Source organism: Apteryx rowi, unplaced genomic scaffold (genome assembly GCF_003343035.1).
Source record: "Apteryx rowi isolate R43461 unplaced genomic scaffold, aptRow1 scaffold_348, whole genome shotgun sequence".
Taxonomy (NCBI): domain Eukaryota; kingdom Metazoa; phylum Chordata; class Aves; order Apterygiformes; family Apterygidae; genus Apteryx; species Apteryx rowi.
In genome coordinates this window covers 346,404-365,605 of record NW_020449952.1, presented here as the reverse complement: position 1 = coordinate 365,605, position 19,202 = coordinate 346,404, and positions in this window count along the sequence as shown.

Genomic DNA, 19,202 nt, shown 5'->3' with positions numbered 1-19,202 from the left:
CAAGAAAGCTGTATTCTTAGTTCCAATGTTCAGTAAACATTGGTTGGCTCTCCTGTCCCAAATAATGAAGATTTTAATGAAGATTTAATGAATTATGATGAAGACATATGCAATGTCTTTAGAATGAAGATACAATTGAAATTATCCGAAAGGGAACATATTTTGTGTTCTTCTGTTTGCTCCTTGAAGTTTGAATCTTTATGCTCTGTCTCTGAAAACATATATTATAGGTTTTTCTTTACAGTCAAAAAGTTCAGAAACTTTTTTTTTTTTGAAAGCGGAGCTTTTCATCTAATTACTTGTTTCCAGGAGCCAGAACTGTAATGAAACAAGAATTAGTAATATTTCCAAAAACAATGGTCTAAAGGATTTTCCTTTGCTCTTTTATTTGCTTTCTCAGGGGTGGAAGTAGTCAAGCTCTAATAGACCAGAGTTCGCAACGCCAGAGGAAAATGTAATAGATGGAAAAGTAATGATATGTTGATGTTAAAATATCTGCAAGTGAGTTGGCAGGATTAGGAATCTTTATATAAAGATTCTGAGTATAAAAAAATATATATTATTTCTCAGATCAAGAAATGAAGTTGGAAAAAACAGATGTGGCTTTGGCACCAGTATTAACTGGGTTATAAAATATATTACCACTATCCAGCAGCTTTACTGTGATTAAGACTTTAGACTGACTATTACAACCCTATGAGCAGTCTTTACAGTTACTCTAGCCATTGATCAGACAAAGAGATGTAACTGATACCTACTCAGATAGATGCATGCAGCAGCTTTTTTTTTTTCTCGGCTGATTTGAATCCACCACATATAAGCCATTTCTTCCCCAGAAACTTGCAGCTAGTTTCCCCCTCTTTTTGTCAACTGCAATACTGCCATTCTTTTTAATTTCACATGCCTCTGGTTAATGCAATATTTTTATGCATTTCTACTCAAAAATTTTTCATATAATTTCTGTTTTGTTACATGCTAACAAAGTCTATGTTCTTACAAGATGAATAGTTCATTACTGGAACACTTTTATGAGTACCATGTTTTGGAAAACCGTTAAATCAAATAGCCCTTTACAGTGAGTCTCAATATGATAGATTATTTTTGAACATCCTTATACCGCAGTATTCTGCTGAACTTTGCATTATGCAAAATGCATCTTAATCTTATAGCTAGAATTTCATTTAAATCCTTGGAGAAATACATATTTCTTTGTGGAGGGTCATGACAGGGTTAAACTGGTGGAAAGTTGCAAGTAGCAAGCAACAGGAGCCTCAGACAAACACACTCAGGGACACCGGTGCAGGTGGGAATGATACATCCTGAGAAAGTACAGATAAACTAGCAGAAGCCAGTGGGAACCAAGGTTAAGGGCAAGACAGCCTTTCCAAACAAGTAGCAGCGTACAAGGCGTGACCGCTGCGTGCGTGATTGGTGCAATGACTGGCTACCTGTGACATAATCTGTATGGTGATTGGCTTAGCAAAGCGTGTCTGTGAAACCACTGAAGCAGCTAACTTTTTAAATATGCTCAGAAATAAATAATAAAGGTCTCAGGACGCAAACCCTCCTGAGTCCGTGCCATTCATCCGCCACATTTCTTTGTTAAGTGGCAAGTATCCAGATCTGCATGTTTAGAATCAGTTCCAAGTTTCCCCAACCCTTGAAACAACTCTGAATCTGATGAGTTCAATTTGAAACCCATCTAGTGCCATGTTTTGTAAGCTAGAAGTTCTGTGCTGCAGCTTGAAGAGTCAAACACTGAATCTTGCCTCAGATTTCCTGTTTCCACCCCTCCCACATCACCATTCCCAAAAAACCCAGAGCCCTTCTTTCAGAATTTGGAATAAATATCCCTTAGCACCTGTTGCATCTTTCTAGATAATGATTACTAAATGTGATAGCAGCTGAAATCTTGTTTGAAACTATAATTCAGTTTTCAATACATAGCATAATCAAAACTTGTTTTTGGAAGAATTGAAGTTTAAATTTCAAAGTCTCTCTCAAAGTCCATCCTTAAAAATAGAGACATGCTGAAACTGTTTAACACAATCTAATGGCCCTACCTACATCATGAGCTTATTCAGGGTTACGGAATTTTATTTTTCAGATGGAACTTTAATCTGTTTCCAAAAGATTAAAAAACAGATTTACATACAACTCATTAATCATGGCACTTAATTAAAAATTTTCATTATAAATGCTTACATTGTGTTGCATGCAAATCAGTGACATTCAGTGGATGCTATTAAATGGTTGACACTTATTACCTCAAATGCTCACTTCCACACACTAATTCTAGTGTTTCTCCTTTCAAGCCCAGGGATATTCAAGTTTGGCAATGTATTAAACTTTTCACTATATCAGTGCTATATGAACATGTATCTGTTGAATAAAAGAAAGAAAATAAAGATGCCTGCCTGAAAAATAGAATCCATAATTGTACTACCATTCAGGACCAGAACCAAATCTTCTGTAATATTATCTAGTTAACAGTGACAGCAGAATAAGTGCAGTGCTTTTCTCACTTGCATTTACTCTTTAGATCATTTGATTATGTTTTACATTGTGATTTGCAAAAGCTCACTATTCTCTCAGAGGATCATATGCCTTCAGATGACTCCTCAATAACGCAGTCACCTTTGGCTGATTGATTCAAGGAATTTTGAATCACATATTAATTATATTTTTAAGCAGTGAAATGTTTTTTCAGAGGAAAATGATTTTTCATTTTAAGGTGAGTTAAATCTATAGCTCTGAGAACGAATAGAAATTTAGCAAGGCTTAATAAAATGCATTCATGGTTTGCCAATGCAGTCTTTATATTTAAAACAAATAAATTACATGGTTAGATCTCTTTAGAACAGCAGTCATAAGTTACTAATCTTTGAGGTAAGCCTTCTAGCTAAACAATTATGGATGATGGTGTTGTTTAGGGTAAAAAGAAAAAAGAAAAAAAGTAAAGGGAAGCTTTGATTTTCTGATAAAAATGATTATAGTGTTCTTTCCCATTATTTTTCTATCCACCCCATTTTTTTACTGTAGGTTTATTTCATTCTGTAAAGATCTTGGGGGACAGGGGGGTGAAATTTCAGCCTCTCGGGTTCAGTGAATTCTCTGTTTAACAAGAGGTTGGAAGTGTGAGTTTTCTGAAAGAAACTGGAACTCGCAAGAGTTCAAAGAACATACCCCAGGGAACGAGGCACTCAAAAAGACTTGAAAAAAATGAAACAAAAAAATAACAAAATTTATTTTAGATTTTCAAATTTATAATACAATAATTAGATCAAGAACAATGTAATTTGCACAAGGTATAATAAAATTATGCATGACCACAGTTTAAAACATAAATCTCTTAAGAAATCCATTAGTAGCAATGGGAACATAATTAATATCTTCCATCCATGAACAAGAACTCTCTACCTCTAAAAAGCAACCTCGATAAGAATCTTGCCTTCTTACTTAACTTTCATAGACAAAGTCCCAAGAAAGGTCTGGGAGCACTTGAGGGTGGGAACTTGTGCAGACCTTGAACTCTGAGCAAGAGAAACATCAGCTCAAAGTGGAAGCCGTTTTCCTCATTTATGACTATGTTGCTATATGGGATATAGGTAAATATACCTATTTTTCTGTTTGTAGTCAGAATTGTTTTGCTGATTATTATGCTTCTCACTTCTGATATAGTCTTCTTATTCTGTATCATGCCCCCTGTATCATAATTAAGTTCAATGCAAGTTTACCATTTTTCTATGACTCCTTTTCTCATGAAAAGCTCTAATCATACTGATTCAAATTATCTGTAGTGTCAAGTTATACTGTATAATATACTCAGATCTAGTAAACTGGAAAGATTATACAATAAGTCCTAACCTTCATTTTGCATGAAAAAATTCTTGATTTCTGGAAAAAACTAGATTTCTATGGAAAAAAAAAATCTAGATTTCTAGAAAAAAATCCAGACTTTTTGCAGATGGTCATTTGGGCATCTGCATGTAAATTTTCCCCAGTAACTGTTCTATTCCATATCTAGAACCTTTCAGTACAGCTGCATCTGGGTAGCTTTCCATCAGTCTGCTATTTGCAGTACTGTCTACAAAAGTTGCAGCAGTTCTGGCTTTGGGCAGGTTCATGGTTTCAGATTCAATCAGATAAGCATTTGGGTTTCACAGAAGGCAGAACAATTGCACTGTGCCTTATAACTGCTGGTGAAATCCTTTCCCATCACAGATGGGGCTCTGGGATTCACTGGGATCATTAACTTTTTTCTAAACCTGAACACCGCACCGAAACATCTTAGCTAGGGGAAGATGTCTGGAGACAGCCTTCATCATGTGCAGAGGCTGTATATCAATGCTATCCTCCCTGTAAAAACAGTTCTTCTTCTGGAAGCCTCTGTTGATAACTACAATATATGCAAAGTTTTAAATACCCAGTCTTTACTGAGTAAAATATAGGTAGTAATAAGGATAGTGTGTGAATAATAACAGATGTATGTTCATATGTATTTCTCATCAAGATTTTAAGTTTAATAGCTTATTCATTAACCAAAAAAAAAAAAGCAAAAACCTTGGTGACTTCATCTTCCTGTATAATCTTAGTATTAAGAAATTAAACAAAAAAATTATTAATATATTTTCCTGTCACACCCACATAATTATTTTCATGATATGACTCATATTTGTGTGAAATCATCCTCACTTCTCTCAGTTTCAGATGCATATTTTATTTTTCTTGTCTACTCTAAAAAACCTTCTGGGAGAAGAGACTTTTTTTCCTCTTGCAGTCATATTTGGTTTTGGCTTGGACAGGTTTCTCTTACCTGATGTTGACAACTTCTTTTTTTCTGTGCCATTTTTCTTTCAAATATATGCAAACTATTTTTAAAAATGCAATTTAGCATAGTCTGTTCAAATAATGAATGCAAATAGCTAATGAGTTCTGAGGCTGGATTTTGCATAAGCAACTCATACTGTATGCACTTTTTATTTGTATTTTTATTTCTAATCATAGAATCATTCAGCTGATAGGACTGGAAAAGGCCTCTTGGTCAAATATTTCAATCATTTTGAACACAGCAGGATTTTTTTCCCTGCTAGTCTATCTCCTGGAGGTATATATGAATGTGCATGCACACATACATGTACATGTATATAAATGCATATATATATATTCTTAAAACTTAATGTAATTCTCTGTCAAGCGGTCATAGCAACTGTACCTCAACTTTCTCCCTAAGCATCATTTTGTTACCTAATTATTATTAATGCAAAAAAGAAAAAAAAAGTTGGGTGTAACCTTTTCCTTTTTTAGTTTCAAGTCCAATTATGCTGTCTCATGCACTACACATGTTCTACCTCCTCCTTTGAAAAATGAGCTTTAAAATACAGAATTCTAAGATACACTATCTGAATCTTTTCTTACATACAGAAACATAGGTTTCATTTTCTTCCTTCTTAGATGCATATATGAACGTCAATTAATAACCCAACAGGGATAACTGGGCAGTGTGAAGAAATTAGGCAGAACGTGTAACCTATCTGAAATTGATCTGTCTGCTTGATTGTTATGTTACTCCAAAAAGAAGCAACCCGGAATCTCAGGTTGTAAACCTGAGCTGTTACTTTCTGTACAGCACTAGCTTCTTTCTTCTGCTTTTTATATTTTAAGGAAGATCCCTGGTGCTCTTCTCAGGAAAAGGAACTCCTGTCTTCACTTTGAGAGTCTTTGGGAGCAGGGATAAGAGTATATAACATATGTAAATTGAGTTTTGAGAACACTGTTTTGCTAAAGACTATAAAGCTTGGTGAATTTAAAACCTGGTGAATCATTCCCTGTGTCTACAATGACATATTGTCAAAGGCACTGGATCTTCTCAAGAATTCTGTTTTTTGCTTGGAACCAGGGCAAAACAGCCCTTTCTCAGCAGCAGCTAATCAATTTTTTCCTATACCTGCAAACCTGAATTATTGATTCTTACATATACCTAGCATTTTCTTCTGTTTTTGTGTCCAAATTTTTTAAATTTAACCAATTTACCATATAAAACTATGGTAACTAGAGGCTTCTGGCTGTGCTACTTATAATATCATTTAAAAATATTATTTAATTATTATTTTAATAATTATATAACTTTAAAATATATTCTTAATACATTTACTTACCTTTTGCAACAATTCTTTAATTTTCAATATTTAATTTTGTCCCACACTGAAACAAATCACATACCTTTCAGAATGTTTTTAAAAGATACAGTCTGTCTTTTTTTAACTGGAACTGAAGCTTTCAGCTTGGAGAAAACATAAATTTATGCATATATATGACCTGATGATCACATCCAATGAAAAATAAATTCACACACTTTTTGCTCTCTTGATTAATGTGCTAGTTCAAGAGAGAGGAACTAGAAAGTCAAGTCCCTGATCTTCTTGTCTCAGAAGGATCTGACGAGACATTCTGCTATGAATCCGACTGCAGAGAAACTGACATCTGAGCTGCTCCATTCTCAGGATGAATGCTCTGGCCTGTTGCCCAGTAGAGCATGGTAATCTCTTTTTTATCATCCAAAGGAAATGTCTAAAAATCAATACGGTCTTTGAAAGAAAGAGAATTTGACTTTATTACAAATGCTCTTTTTTTGTTGTTTTTGTTTTTCTTTTTTTTTTCTCCTTTAGATCTGGATGTGCTATTCTGCTTCTTAAGAGGACACAGATCAATTCCTCTCAAAACATCATGGAAGAACATCCCTAGCTCACAGCCAAAGTCATGTCGATTTCTGAGTGAGCAAAAGAAGGATTTATTAGAGTTCTACAGAAAAAAAAGAGAAAATCAAGAAATAAAATAGCTGAATTCTGGGTGCCTATGAATGTACAGAGCAGAAACTACTCTTATGCAGCCTAAGGCCTTGTGGTGTTAAGCCTTTATTTGGTTCTTCTCATTGTCAAAGCTTTTTAATGACAGTACTTGAATGAGTACAAATGTGAGAAAATGAAAACTTTTCCTGTTTCCTCAGCCTCCTGGGAAACTGATGATACTTAGAAAATTATTATTTTCTATAGATGGCTAAAAATCTATGCCCAGCAGTAGAGAAGATGCAAATATAAAATTATATTTATTTATTTGTGTTCCTCAGTCACTAAATATTTGCTTTCTTCTCTCCTTTTAGAACTGTATATTTGTATATTTTGGAGCAACCCGCCACCACAAACCTTTCTAACAATATGATACCATTGAACTGGAAAAGACTATCTAGAGAGTTTGGAGAATTTCCATCTAAAGATGTCTAGAAGAACAGATTAGACAAATGTGAATGATCTAGATACAGATAACTTTCTGATGACGGGAATGGACTAAATAATTTTCTGAGGTCTCATTCAGCTTTATACTTTTACGAGAAAGAATGACAAAATACTATCTCTTCCAGACTTATTCAGTAGTGCTCTTTTTGTTTGGAATTTGAGCAAAACTACACCTTCTAAGCCACAGATATTTTTGCTTAAACTTGAGAACCTGACTTGTTCAAACACAGAAGCATATACTTTCAACCTTCCAACCAAGAAAAACAGGTATTTTACTGATATATTAATCAATCCTTTCTTATTCTGGATAAAGATTGCCTCTCATCTGCTGGCCTGATGAATAAGTGCACTGACATATATTTCAGTACGTCAATTTGGTAACAACCTTAGCAATGCCTTATACAGAGTCTTCATGGACCCAAAAGATGTTCCCACTATTCAGTTCCTCAGTACTCAGTCCAAATCAAACCTTCCAGGATTGTCAGAGAGGAAGGAGTTTCTTCACCTTCACACACATACCAGGTACCTACCAAGCTGCTTTCTGTAGAGCAGTAATCACTACCACTGCTACATTGACCTTGAAGGATGCAGAAAGAGGTGTGCTTTACAGACTGATGGAAGAGCTGCTTTCCCAGCTGTTCATCCCCAGCTCTCCTTGCTAGTGATTATCACTCCCTTAAATTTCTCAGCAGAGCTGCTTGTGTCAAAACTGCAGTCAAAGTGAGCTAGGTGAAGCTAAACAGTTTAAATAAAAGATTTGCCTAAGACAGAACACTCTGGAGCTGTCTTTGCAACAGCACAGCCAGCATATCAGAGGGATGGTAAATTCTCCCTGGGAGTCAGGATGGATAGAGGCAGTGGTAAGCAGCTGGAGATGGCTATAAGGTAACTTAGATCTAGGAAAGGATATATGGCCAAAGAATAATGGTACAACATCACATTAAAACCAGTGTAAGATATTTCTTTCCTCCTTCTGCTTATCCTTGGCCTTTCCCCCATCCGAGGAAGAGGCTATTGTACTTTCTGTTTGCTAAATCAGCTGTTTGTGTGCTGCTGTGCACTGAACCAGATCCGTCAAATTCACTGAGTTATAGAGAAACACTGTGGTTCCTCCATTGTTCATCCTAGATTTATACATTTCCAAGAAGTGTGCCACCCAGGTGAATTCACGATTGCATTACTGTTGAACAAACAGGAGATAAGGAGTTTCTTCAGGGTTTATACACCAGTTTAGTGATGGCTGCAGGAAGATGGACACAATGTCTGCTTGTGCCAAGATTTCCCACAGATAGTTTTTGGGTAAAACTGAACTTGAAGAGTTAGCTTTTATCAAACGAGCACTTTGCTTATGTGGCATGGAAGTCTTGCTGAAGAATTCAAGCCAGATTTAATCATCATTGCACTACAACTTTTTTCTTCCTGGATCCAATTTACAGCATGGGCGCACATCTCTGAATCAACACCACTGATGGGATGGAGAGATGGGAGAAGGAAACCTAATTCAGCTTTTGCACCAAAGCATTGGTAACCGGTAACTGTGCCTACAGGAGTGGTTTCACTAGCTGGAGTGAACTACCTGAACAGATCAAAAATGCAAAAAGAGGGAGTTCTCCTCCATCCCTCTTCTCTCTTCCTCAGTCTTGTCTGCGCAGTCTTTGCACCTTGACTTTTACCTGAGGCTTTTGTGAGTTACTTCATTTCAATAGCTCATTAAAAAAAAAAAGCTAGCAAAACTGTAGACCACTCTTTTTGCCAAGCTGATAAGTAGAATTGACTCAATAAGGGATCCTCCAAGACAACACAAGGGAGGGAACCATGCAGGAAAGAGCAAGGGAAGAGGCTGTGAGATTGCCCCTTTGCTGGAAGTAAGCTGCTCAGGCATCTCTGCTGCTCACAGAAATGTAGCAGAAGACTTTAAAAAAGTGGAACTGCTTCTTATCGCTTAGGAGATCACTCAAGTCCCGTTAAAGTAATTACATTTTCTTCCTTAATTTAATGATACCTGGATGGGGTGCTACATAAACAGACCAGTAAATCACTACTAGCAAGTCATCAGCTTGCAAATGAGCTCTGATCTTTGGTATAGGTGTATATTATGCAAGAATGGTAAGTAGTTATGAATCAAATATGTATTCCAGAGTTATAAACAATTTTGTAATTATATAGTAACTTCATCCCTAAATCTCAAAGTAATGAATTAACAATACTCAGTAATTAGACATTAGTCATCACTACTGATCATTCACTTATTTTGATTGCTTCTCTTTGCATTCCTTCTGATTAACTGGTTTGATTTTTACAAGGTAGTGAAACTTGGAATAAGTATCTTAAATACAAATATACTATATAAGCCTTTAGATATACAGGTAGACTTGTTATTCCAGTAGTAAACTGAGGTGTTAATGACCTCCCTTTCTTACAGCTTAAAAGCCTTCTGAGGTGGTCCTGTGTGAAAGACCTCTTTTCTTTCACACCACCACTTCAATTTCAGTGCTCTGACTTGGTCTTTTGACTTACTGTATTAACAACAGCTAATAGATACCAAAGACTCAACATGCAGTGTATATGAGAGAACTCATGATTATACATCACCATTCTTTTTTTCCCTATTATTATCTGCTTTCTATTGCCACGTTAGTTAACACATGGATCCTATGGCCATAATAGATCTGGCTGTAGGGTCCTGATTAAAAAACCATTACACTCATATGATTCAAAGGGCTGATTGGGAGCTGTAGCATTAATACTGGAAAAACAGCTTATCAGCTACTGAGTGGAGTTTTCACTTTGTGAAAAAGTGAGCACAGTAACTATCATCCCATCAGTAAGTGGAAGCCATCTAAACTAAGTAACAGTGAAATGTGAAGATGGCTAAGGTATCTAGGGCTGAAGCAGCTGGGGATCAACACTTATTCTTAGACACCTAAGGATTTCCTGTTATTTTCCTTTCTGTAAAATCCTCCCCAGTAGAATCTACTTGCTGCTTACCTTGATTGCATTATAATGTAATTTGTCTTCTTCAAAATTCTACTTTTTTAATTTAAACGGACAGCTAACATAATTTAAAAACATGCAAGTTAATAATTTAAATTGTGACATTTTATGTGTTTAATGTATGAAAGTACTATTATTCAGTGATTTGGCATGCTTTGCAGTAACAGTCTAGAAGCTACTCTAGTGATATTTAATATTATTATGTGTTTTAGCATTGTTGGTAATTTCATCCTATAATTAATTTCAAACACTCATTGCAAAGAAAATATGGTGATTGAAACCAACAATTCAAACTATATCATTCTCCAGTTGCCTATCAACTTCTGTTTTGTATTTGTTCACACACCTGTGTACTTGCCTTCCCTGTTCCTGCTGTTTAATGTATTTCTATGCACATTTGTCCAAATATTAGGACTGGTAGTTTTGGACTTTTTCATTTTTTAGTATTTAAAACAATTTGGAATTTTCAGTACTAGAAATTCTCAGGCTCTGCTAAGCTTCAATTTGGTCTCACTACAAAACATTTGTGTGTAGAATGCATACCTACACAAAGAAATCCGCATTACTCTTAAATTCATGTCATTTAGCTCTACTGAGATATGACAATGAAAAATGAGATTTCCTGTGCTCTTCTGGGATCTCTCCTCATCCTTTAGCCTCATTTTAGTCCCTTGTTGAACAATTTGAAACATGCCCAGTCCTGTGGCACAAGCTTTTCTTTTCTTTTTTAGGTAGAAATAAAACCCTTTCATAGTTTTTCCTGCTAAAATAAACTCCATAATTGCTAATAAACCTTATCAGATTTTTTTCTCAGATTATTTAAATTATCCTTAAAAGCAAATAAATTAGCGGTGACATTTTGTTTGGTGATTTTATTATATTAGCTTCCTAAAGGTATAATGAAGTTGTTCAGAAATGCAAAAGTAATAAGAATTCAGGAAATGTGATGTAATTAAAGTTGGTATTTGTAATTGTGTCATGCATGCAAAAAAGATAACAAGTGGGATTTTGAATAGCCACGCTGGGAATTACTGGAGCTTCTGCTTGGAAGTCAGCATAATACTAAATCTCAGGCTTCATGCAGATGTACAAATTAGCAAAATATTTTAAACAGATGTTCAAATATATATTATCTGTTATATCTTAAATATAACATAAATATTCAGATATACGCACACACAAAAGATCTAAATTTACACACACACACACAGAGCTATATATATAAAAAACTCGCGTCTACATCTTTGTGTGTACATGTACATGTTAGTGTGTATGTGTGTAGTGATTGCGTCTTTACACTACTAAATTGCAAAAAAACACATAAGCGTGGAAAATTACCTGCACAGATCATAAAGATCATCTGAGCTGAAAATGTTTCCTTTTGTGGCAATAATAATCCTATAACAGTTATGTCAATAAACATATTGTAACTGTATTATACCTTCATGCAGCTGGATAGATTTACAGTGATATTTAAAATTAGCACATGAATGTGGTATGCATATGTTTTGCTGCTATTATATCTTGTGTGGATAGAATACAATACATTACTTAGTATACTACTATACATAACATTGTCATGAAATAGCAATCTTAGTTTTACCCCAAAGTATTTTACTATAATTAACTTTAATATAAAGAATACTAAGTATCATAATATCAACATGCCTGGCAGTGAGTAAGTATTACAAAATACATAACATTATTTATCTAGATAAAAGTACTCAGGTACTTTCAGTTAAACTGAACTCTGGCTGAAGAATATAAACAAAGGCTAATGAAGAATGGCAAAATGTGAAGTTGCTGGCATGTTTATACTAGAAGAAACAAGAGATCTCTGTGATGTCTCATCTTATTTCAAATCTTTAATGATCTAAAAGAACAAAGAGCATATTCATGAAATTCACAGAAAATCGGTCTGATATTATATCGAAAGGAACATTGAACACAACTGAATCAGAGACAAAACAAAGGGATGCGATGTTATAAACATTGCAGTAAACATTAAAATGAAATCTGACCTAAAAATAATCCAAAATAATATATATACATCCAGACTGAAATAAGTTTGCTGCTACAGAAGCTTCATCAGGCTGGCTGCTACTAAAAGGTATTGAGATGATGCGAAATATGATACTAATCAACCAGAAGAAGCATTTAGACACAGGAACACATATTCCACAAAGAAGGGAAGGAATAATGGAATAAAAAAAGTACCAATACTGAAGCAGTGTGCATGGTACAGCCACAGAAACTGCCAGCGCAGCATCAATCTGCAAATGTAGAATTAGACAATGGATAATACATGTTGATGTTTTTTCTTTTCTTTTTTTATTTTTTTCCAACAGCACAGAGCTTTTTTCCATCTATCAAGCTACTTTTCCATTAGCACTCTAATGTATTTAGATCATGAGCTCTTCAAAGCTCTGCACAGGCACTGTATTTTTGCAGAAAACTCAAGAACAGCAAGGTTTCCGAGATACTAACATACCATCACCATAGGTGTTAATAATTATAGTTCAGTGTGTTTTTTTCCTAACAGAATATCACAGTGTTACTTATTGATAGCCTTGACACTGCAAAGGCCTATAAAATAAACCTGTAGTTGATTTAATATAGCTAGTATTTTTTAATGTATACTGTACATTCCTCTAAACATTCATCCTTTGTCACTCATACTTGCCAGGTAGCCATAGTTTTTTTGATTTTGAGTAGATTGGTAAACAGCTTTTCCACTCCAAAACAATTTCCTAGCTATTCAAAACCTGTTCTTGTTTGACATTAGAATTAAATCAAAACCTTTTGAAACTGAAACTGTAGTGGATAAAATAAAGAGAGAAACTGCAGGATGCTGGAGGACAGCCATCATCAGCACAGTTATTTGGGCCATGGGAAACAGAGCTTCACATTCCTTCCCTATATGATTTAAAGTTGGAGACACCTATTCCACATTCATATCTCACCACCTGACTATTCTGAAGTGCAATCTTTCTTGCTGGAGAGCTTTGTGTTTTCACAAATAGGAGACTAGCTATGTCTAGTAAAAAGGGTACCCTGCCAGGCTAAAACTGCGCTGGGTCAGTATTTCACAAGGCTTTTTGCTCATGTTTCTCTCCTGCACATCCGTTCTGGTTTCAGTCTTTGTTTGGCCTCCTCCCAACCCCTTCCCCAGACTATTGTAGGCACATATAAACCTGGTGGATAACCTGGAGCATCTAAACTGGCACTTGATGTCTAATTTTAGGCAATTAACTTCATCTCTTACACCCCAAAGTAGCAACCTAATCATAGTGCTAAAATCTTTTCAAATGTATCACTCTGGTTGGGACTGAAATTGTTTCCTGTTCCCTAACTCTGTCTTAGAAATATTCAATCTTTTTTACTTAAAATTCCATAAAAACTGATGAATTCTTACCCAAATATGCAAATAAGTAATTAACTAGTGTAAGGGAATGAAGAAAAAAAAAAATCTCCCAGATTCCAATGGTCAGGGCAAAGGTAAATAAATAATTTTCCAGTCAGATGAAATTCTCTCATAGTTTCCTGCTCTCTTATCTCTCCCCATTCCCTGTAATATGAAAAAATCATCCACTGTAATTTAATAAGTGAAATTTAATGATATGAGATATTGAAATTGTCTAGCAAACACTGTCAGGCTTTTCATCTATTTTGTTTCCTTCGGTTAGGCTAGAATAGTAGAGAGTAGCTCTGAAGAAAGGTGTTGAGAAAAAATCATGGGATTATAATGGATGACATTTCACAAATGTTAAACACCTTTTCCCAACACCCTCAACTTCCTTCTCTTATATCTCTATGTATACATGATCTTAAAGGAAATTAAGGAAAAAAAAAAAGTAGAGCAGAGGTCACACTAAAGTCAACAGCAAAAATCATGTCAGCTTGCAACATTAGACTTATAGGAATGACAAAGAGGCTACTAGATGTTTTCATGTAGAGCTATGGACAGAATTCATTTATGCTGTATCCAGATATAAACTACATTTCTGGGTGGTCTTTCTGCTAGATTAAATCTTTTTAGTATTTAATCTTTGTAATCTGATATTTGAGGAAACATCTGAGTGATATTTTACCAGCTCCCTAGGAATGACCCATAGTAATGCACAATGAGATCAGTACAAGCCAGGAGAGAGGGCAGGATGTAACGTCTGCCAAGCTGTGTGTCTGAGGCAGTCAGGTCTACTGGAGTATTTTACAACCAGAGAAACAGACTGTAAGGGGGCATGTCAATGGGGTAAACATATTCTGAAAAGAAAATGAAACTAAATATATTCCAAAACAGCATGAATAACTGGCTATAGGACTAGACTAGGACTCAAGACCTTTCTCCACTAAGTGACCTTCAACAAATCCTTTTGGTTTTCCCCTTCTTCTGGTTTTAGTTCTATAAAAAAAGGATTAGCATGAGTCATATGAACATAAGTACTAATATGTTGCAAAAAAGACAAATATCAGGCTGAATGTCATAAACAGCAGTGCCTTTTTGTTCTATGCTGTTCTGGCATGGCTATGAGGAACTGCACCACACTTCAAGGCATACTTTTGGGCATCATAGTTCAAGATGAGCTTTGACCAACTAGATCACCTAATGGAAGCATTGAGATCTGAAAAAAGATGTCAAGGAAAGACTGAGAAGGACTGGAATTGCTTATTCAGAGAAGACTAATCAAGGATAAGATAGCAATCTTCAGACATGTAAGTGCTGCTACAAAATTAGATATGCCATGTCCAGGATAGATCAGACAAGAAAATAGCAGCTTAAATTTCGGAAAAAGAGATTTAGGTCAGTCCACAGAAAAACTTCCTGAACATATGGATAACTAAGCAATAGAAAGGATTGCTTAGAGTGTTTGTGGAATTTCTGCAAATAGAGATTTCTTAGAAATGCTACAATGAGTAAGTGAGAGCTGAGCTTGCTGCAGAGTCCTGTAAGTGCCTTGCAGATCAGTTTGATACAATTCTGCTGCAAGAGTATTGACATTTACAATGGATGTTTAGAACTCCTATTGAAAAGTGAAGTGTGATAGTTGGAGGGAGAAGCAGGAATGAGAAACTTCAACATCTTTTGAAATATTATTCCAGAACACCTCTAGGAAACTTGCTTTCTAGATTGTTATGAAAGAAAGGTATATAGACAGTATCACACATACCAGACTAATTGAATTACAGCTCTTGCTCAGGGTCACTCAAACAGACATTAGGTATCATGCTATCAGCTTCTAGAAATGGGTTTGCAGCCTGCCCATCCCTAAACTGAGTCCAAGGTTATGGATCCCAGGTCAACAGATGACACGGTGTTAGCAAATCTAATCTGGGCTGACTCTGAAAATCTGTGAAACTGTCTTATTAAAATGGCTTTGAACCAACTTGTTCAGAGCAAAGCAATATTTATTTTTCCATTCATCAGTTCAAAGCATACGCCTGTCAGCTGCTTCTGATTCATCCTACATGGCCTGCTTTATCTCACAGCATTCTGTACAACCATTCTTCAAACAGATCAGTGACTTTTGATCTCCCTCTTTTCAGTCTTGACAAAACATCTTGTCACCAAGGCTGGACTGCAGAGCAGAAATGGACAGTCTTCCCATTTCACATACACACACGAAAAAGGAGTTTCCTGATCTGCATCAAGATGAACCCAAGATTTTCAAAAGTTTTCTTAGGAAAAAAACAAATGTGAGAGAGCAGTCCAGTGCAGCCAGTAGCAGATGTAGCAAACATCACTTTGGAAATTACCTTGATGAATCATTTTCCAGTATAAAACTTTTTTTATTGGACAATTATATTTCCAAATCTGCTGAGAAGTCACAGCTAGAAGTCTGGTTATTTTGCCTTTGGAGATACTTCTGACTACTCCATTCTTTTACTTTTCCTCCTCAGTTCTAATCAGCTCTTTCATGCTCCTTTAGAGTTAATGACATGCAAGCAGATGGACGGCAAAACAACAGATCAGAAAGTGTCAATATCTTACTTTTAGCAAGAAAAAAATTTAGTAGTCAAAGAAACATCTGAGACCAAAAAATTCTTTTGGGTAACAAAGAAAAAGGAAATTTATGCTCAGAAGCAACCAGAAATCAAGGTTCAGAGAGGGGTAGAGCTTGGAGTGGTGGTGCATATGAAGAAGGGCAAAGCACTAGTTAAAATCCAGCCATTAAATTAAGGCAAAGAAGGAAGTGTTTTCTTTTCCTTTGGTGGAGTATAGCATATCTCTTGACAGTGTTGTAACATCCTGCAGGACACTGCTGAAGCAACATACTATGAGCTGATCACCTAAAGAGCAAATTTGCAGTACAGTGCAAATTCACTCTATATTGGATTTCCAAGCAATAACATCAAGTAGAATTTATCAATTTAAAACTAAGATACAAATTAATAAGAGTCATAATCAAATGGGACCATTTTATTTGACTCCTTGATTGTTTCTTGTCCTTAAATTTCAGCTGGGTGCCTTAAGTTAAGCAGATTCTTTTTTTCTTTGGCTAGATCAAGACGTAATAAGCTCTTAGAAAACCTTCCAGTCTTGATTTTAAGCCATCAAGAGATGAAAAAAACTATCACTATAATTTATAGTTTTTTTCCACAATTGATAAAAATGTACACCTAATTTCCAGTGTGAATATCTAGTTTCAATATCCAGCTTTGGTTCTTGTTGCGATGTATTCCACTAGATGAAAGCACTCTGTAGTACCTAATATATCCTTTTCTGTGAAGATACTTACACACTGTAATCAAATCACCTTACAATCTTCTTTTTGATATGTTCTGTATTTCACTTTAAGGTATGTTCTCCAACTCTTAAATCATTTTTGTTGATCATTTTTAATTAGCCTTCCCCAGTCTTTCATCCTTCTTTCAAAAAATCTAGACATCAGAATCATATGGAATATCCTAATAACAATCTCAGCAAAGGTGAAATCAACTACGAGCTCTTATTAACTTTTCCTTCTCCAGGAAGCAGACTACTTCTCATTGCTACAGCATTGTTCTGAAAGCTGGTTATCTTCCCACTATGACTGTTAGATTCTTTTCAATCTCTGCTTTTCAGGAAAAAAAAAATCTTATTCTGCAGCTGCAGCCTCCATTCTTAAATTAATGGCTTTGTATCTGACTGCATTAAAAATACTTCATGTAGCTATGACCAGTTTATCAAGCTATCCATATTACTCTGTATGGCCTCCACATTCTTATTATTATTTACCATTGCAATAAATTTTATGCCTTCCACACATTTTATTGCTGGTGATTAGATAATTACTTCCCTATCTCTGATAAAAATGTTGTATCTCACTGGGCATTGCACTGTTCCCTGTGGAGCCCCACTATCCTGGTGATGATTAACCACTGATGGATTATTTTTAATGTGTCAGTTAACCAATTCTTGATCCATTTAACTTCTTTAACTTTATGATATTGTACAGTGCCTAATACCTGGATTTATTAAACAATGAAAATTAATGGTGTGGAAATCTTCTCAAAAGTTGTTTCAGCTACATACTGCTCTAACCTGTCTTCATCAAAGATTAGTCTCTTTGTTAAGGAGACACCAGAAATCATGCTTATATAGTCTCCTTCTGCACTGGATGATAATCTGTCATTACAGCTCCATAATAACTTCTTTTCAGCCAAACAAGCTTGACAGTTATGGCATAGACATCAGTTTACATCCAGGCTTCCCTGCTTTTTCCTTCATGGGACAAAAACAACCTCTAAGAAAATTTTCTACCTAAAAATTCTGCCAACATCTTGAACACCTAGAATTGTCTCTGTATTCTGATGCAGTACTCCTTTTAACAGTTCCGATGTGTTATTACCAGTGATTTTATAGGACATAAGTCTCATCAGTCTTGCAATTAAAGGGAGTTATTGAGGACAAATTCCAACTTTCTTAAGAAGATTTGTCATTTGATGCTTAACATCACAAAACTATCCATCAGGTATATGTCACCAGTGGCTATCTGCATCACTCCTTCCGAGTTTGGTTCCTTGATAGTAGCTTACTGCATATATGATAAACTAATAAGTTTAAATCCTTCTGGTAGTCTTACCTCAGTTACAAATATTTTTTTCTACTCTCAGCACTAATGTTACAGCTCATCCTTTTCTTCATAGCATCTGTGTCATCTTGTAATACATGATACATTTGTTTTCATAGATGTTCTCTGATGTCAAATGGATCATTTCCAGATCATGTACTTGCTTCTCTGATACTTCCTCCACCTCACTTCATGTATCAGAGAGCTCTTCTGTCCCTCAGCAATAAAGAATGCATTGAAGGCAGGACCCCACTCCATCTGCAAGTTATTTGGATTAACTGTATCTCTTCAAATATTACTGTGTAACACAGGAAAGATCAGCTGCCAAGGTAACCTCTCAGGAATGCATTGGCCTTGAATTCTGGAAGCAAAATAAGCACTTAGACTAAGCCAAAAAAAGGGGGTGAAAAGGGGGAAGAAAGGCACAGAAAATTAAAATTCTCTCCTTAAATCTAAATGTAGATGTAACAACAATTTCTCAAATCTGTACAGTTCTATTTTCATGAGTGGATAACTGAGACTAATGGATGTGTTGGTGACTTTAGGCAAGCATGGGATAATGTTAACTTCAGAAGAAAAAATAGTGTCTTCTTGATATCAAAAGAAAAGAAATACATTTAGAGGAAAATGTTTCAAAACTGGGATCATGGAGGATATTTTTAGGCTTAGACCTGATGAGACACTATGAGAAGTAATATTCTGGTCAAAGTGTTTTGGAAGCTCCTTCAGCTCGTATAAGAAGAGCTGTGTCAGGTTACAGCATAGTCCAAATAATCATCCCCCCACCCAACAGCAGCACCACAAGATTCACAGAGGACTGTTTAACAACAGGACAAACACAGTAACATTTTCTGGTACATTTTCC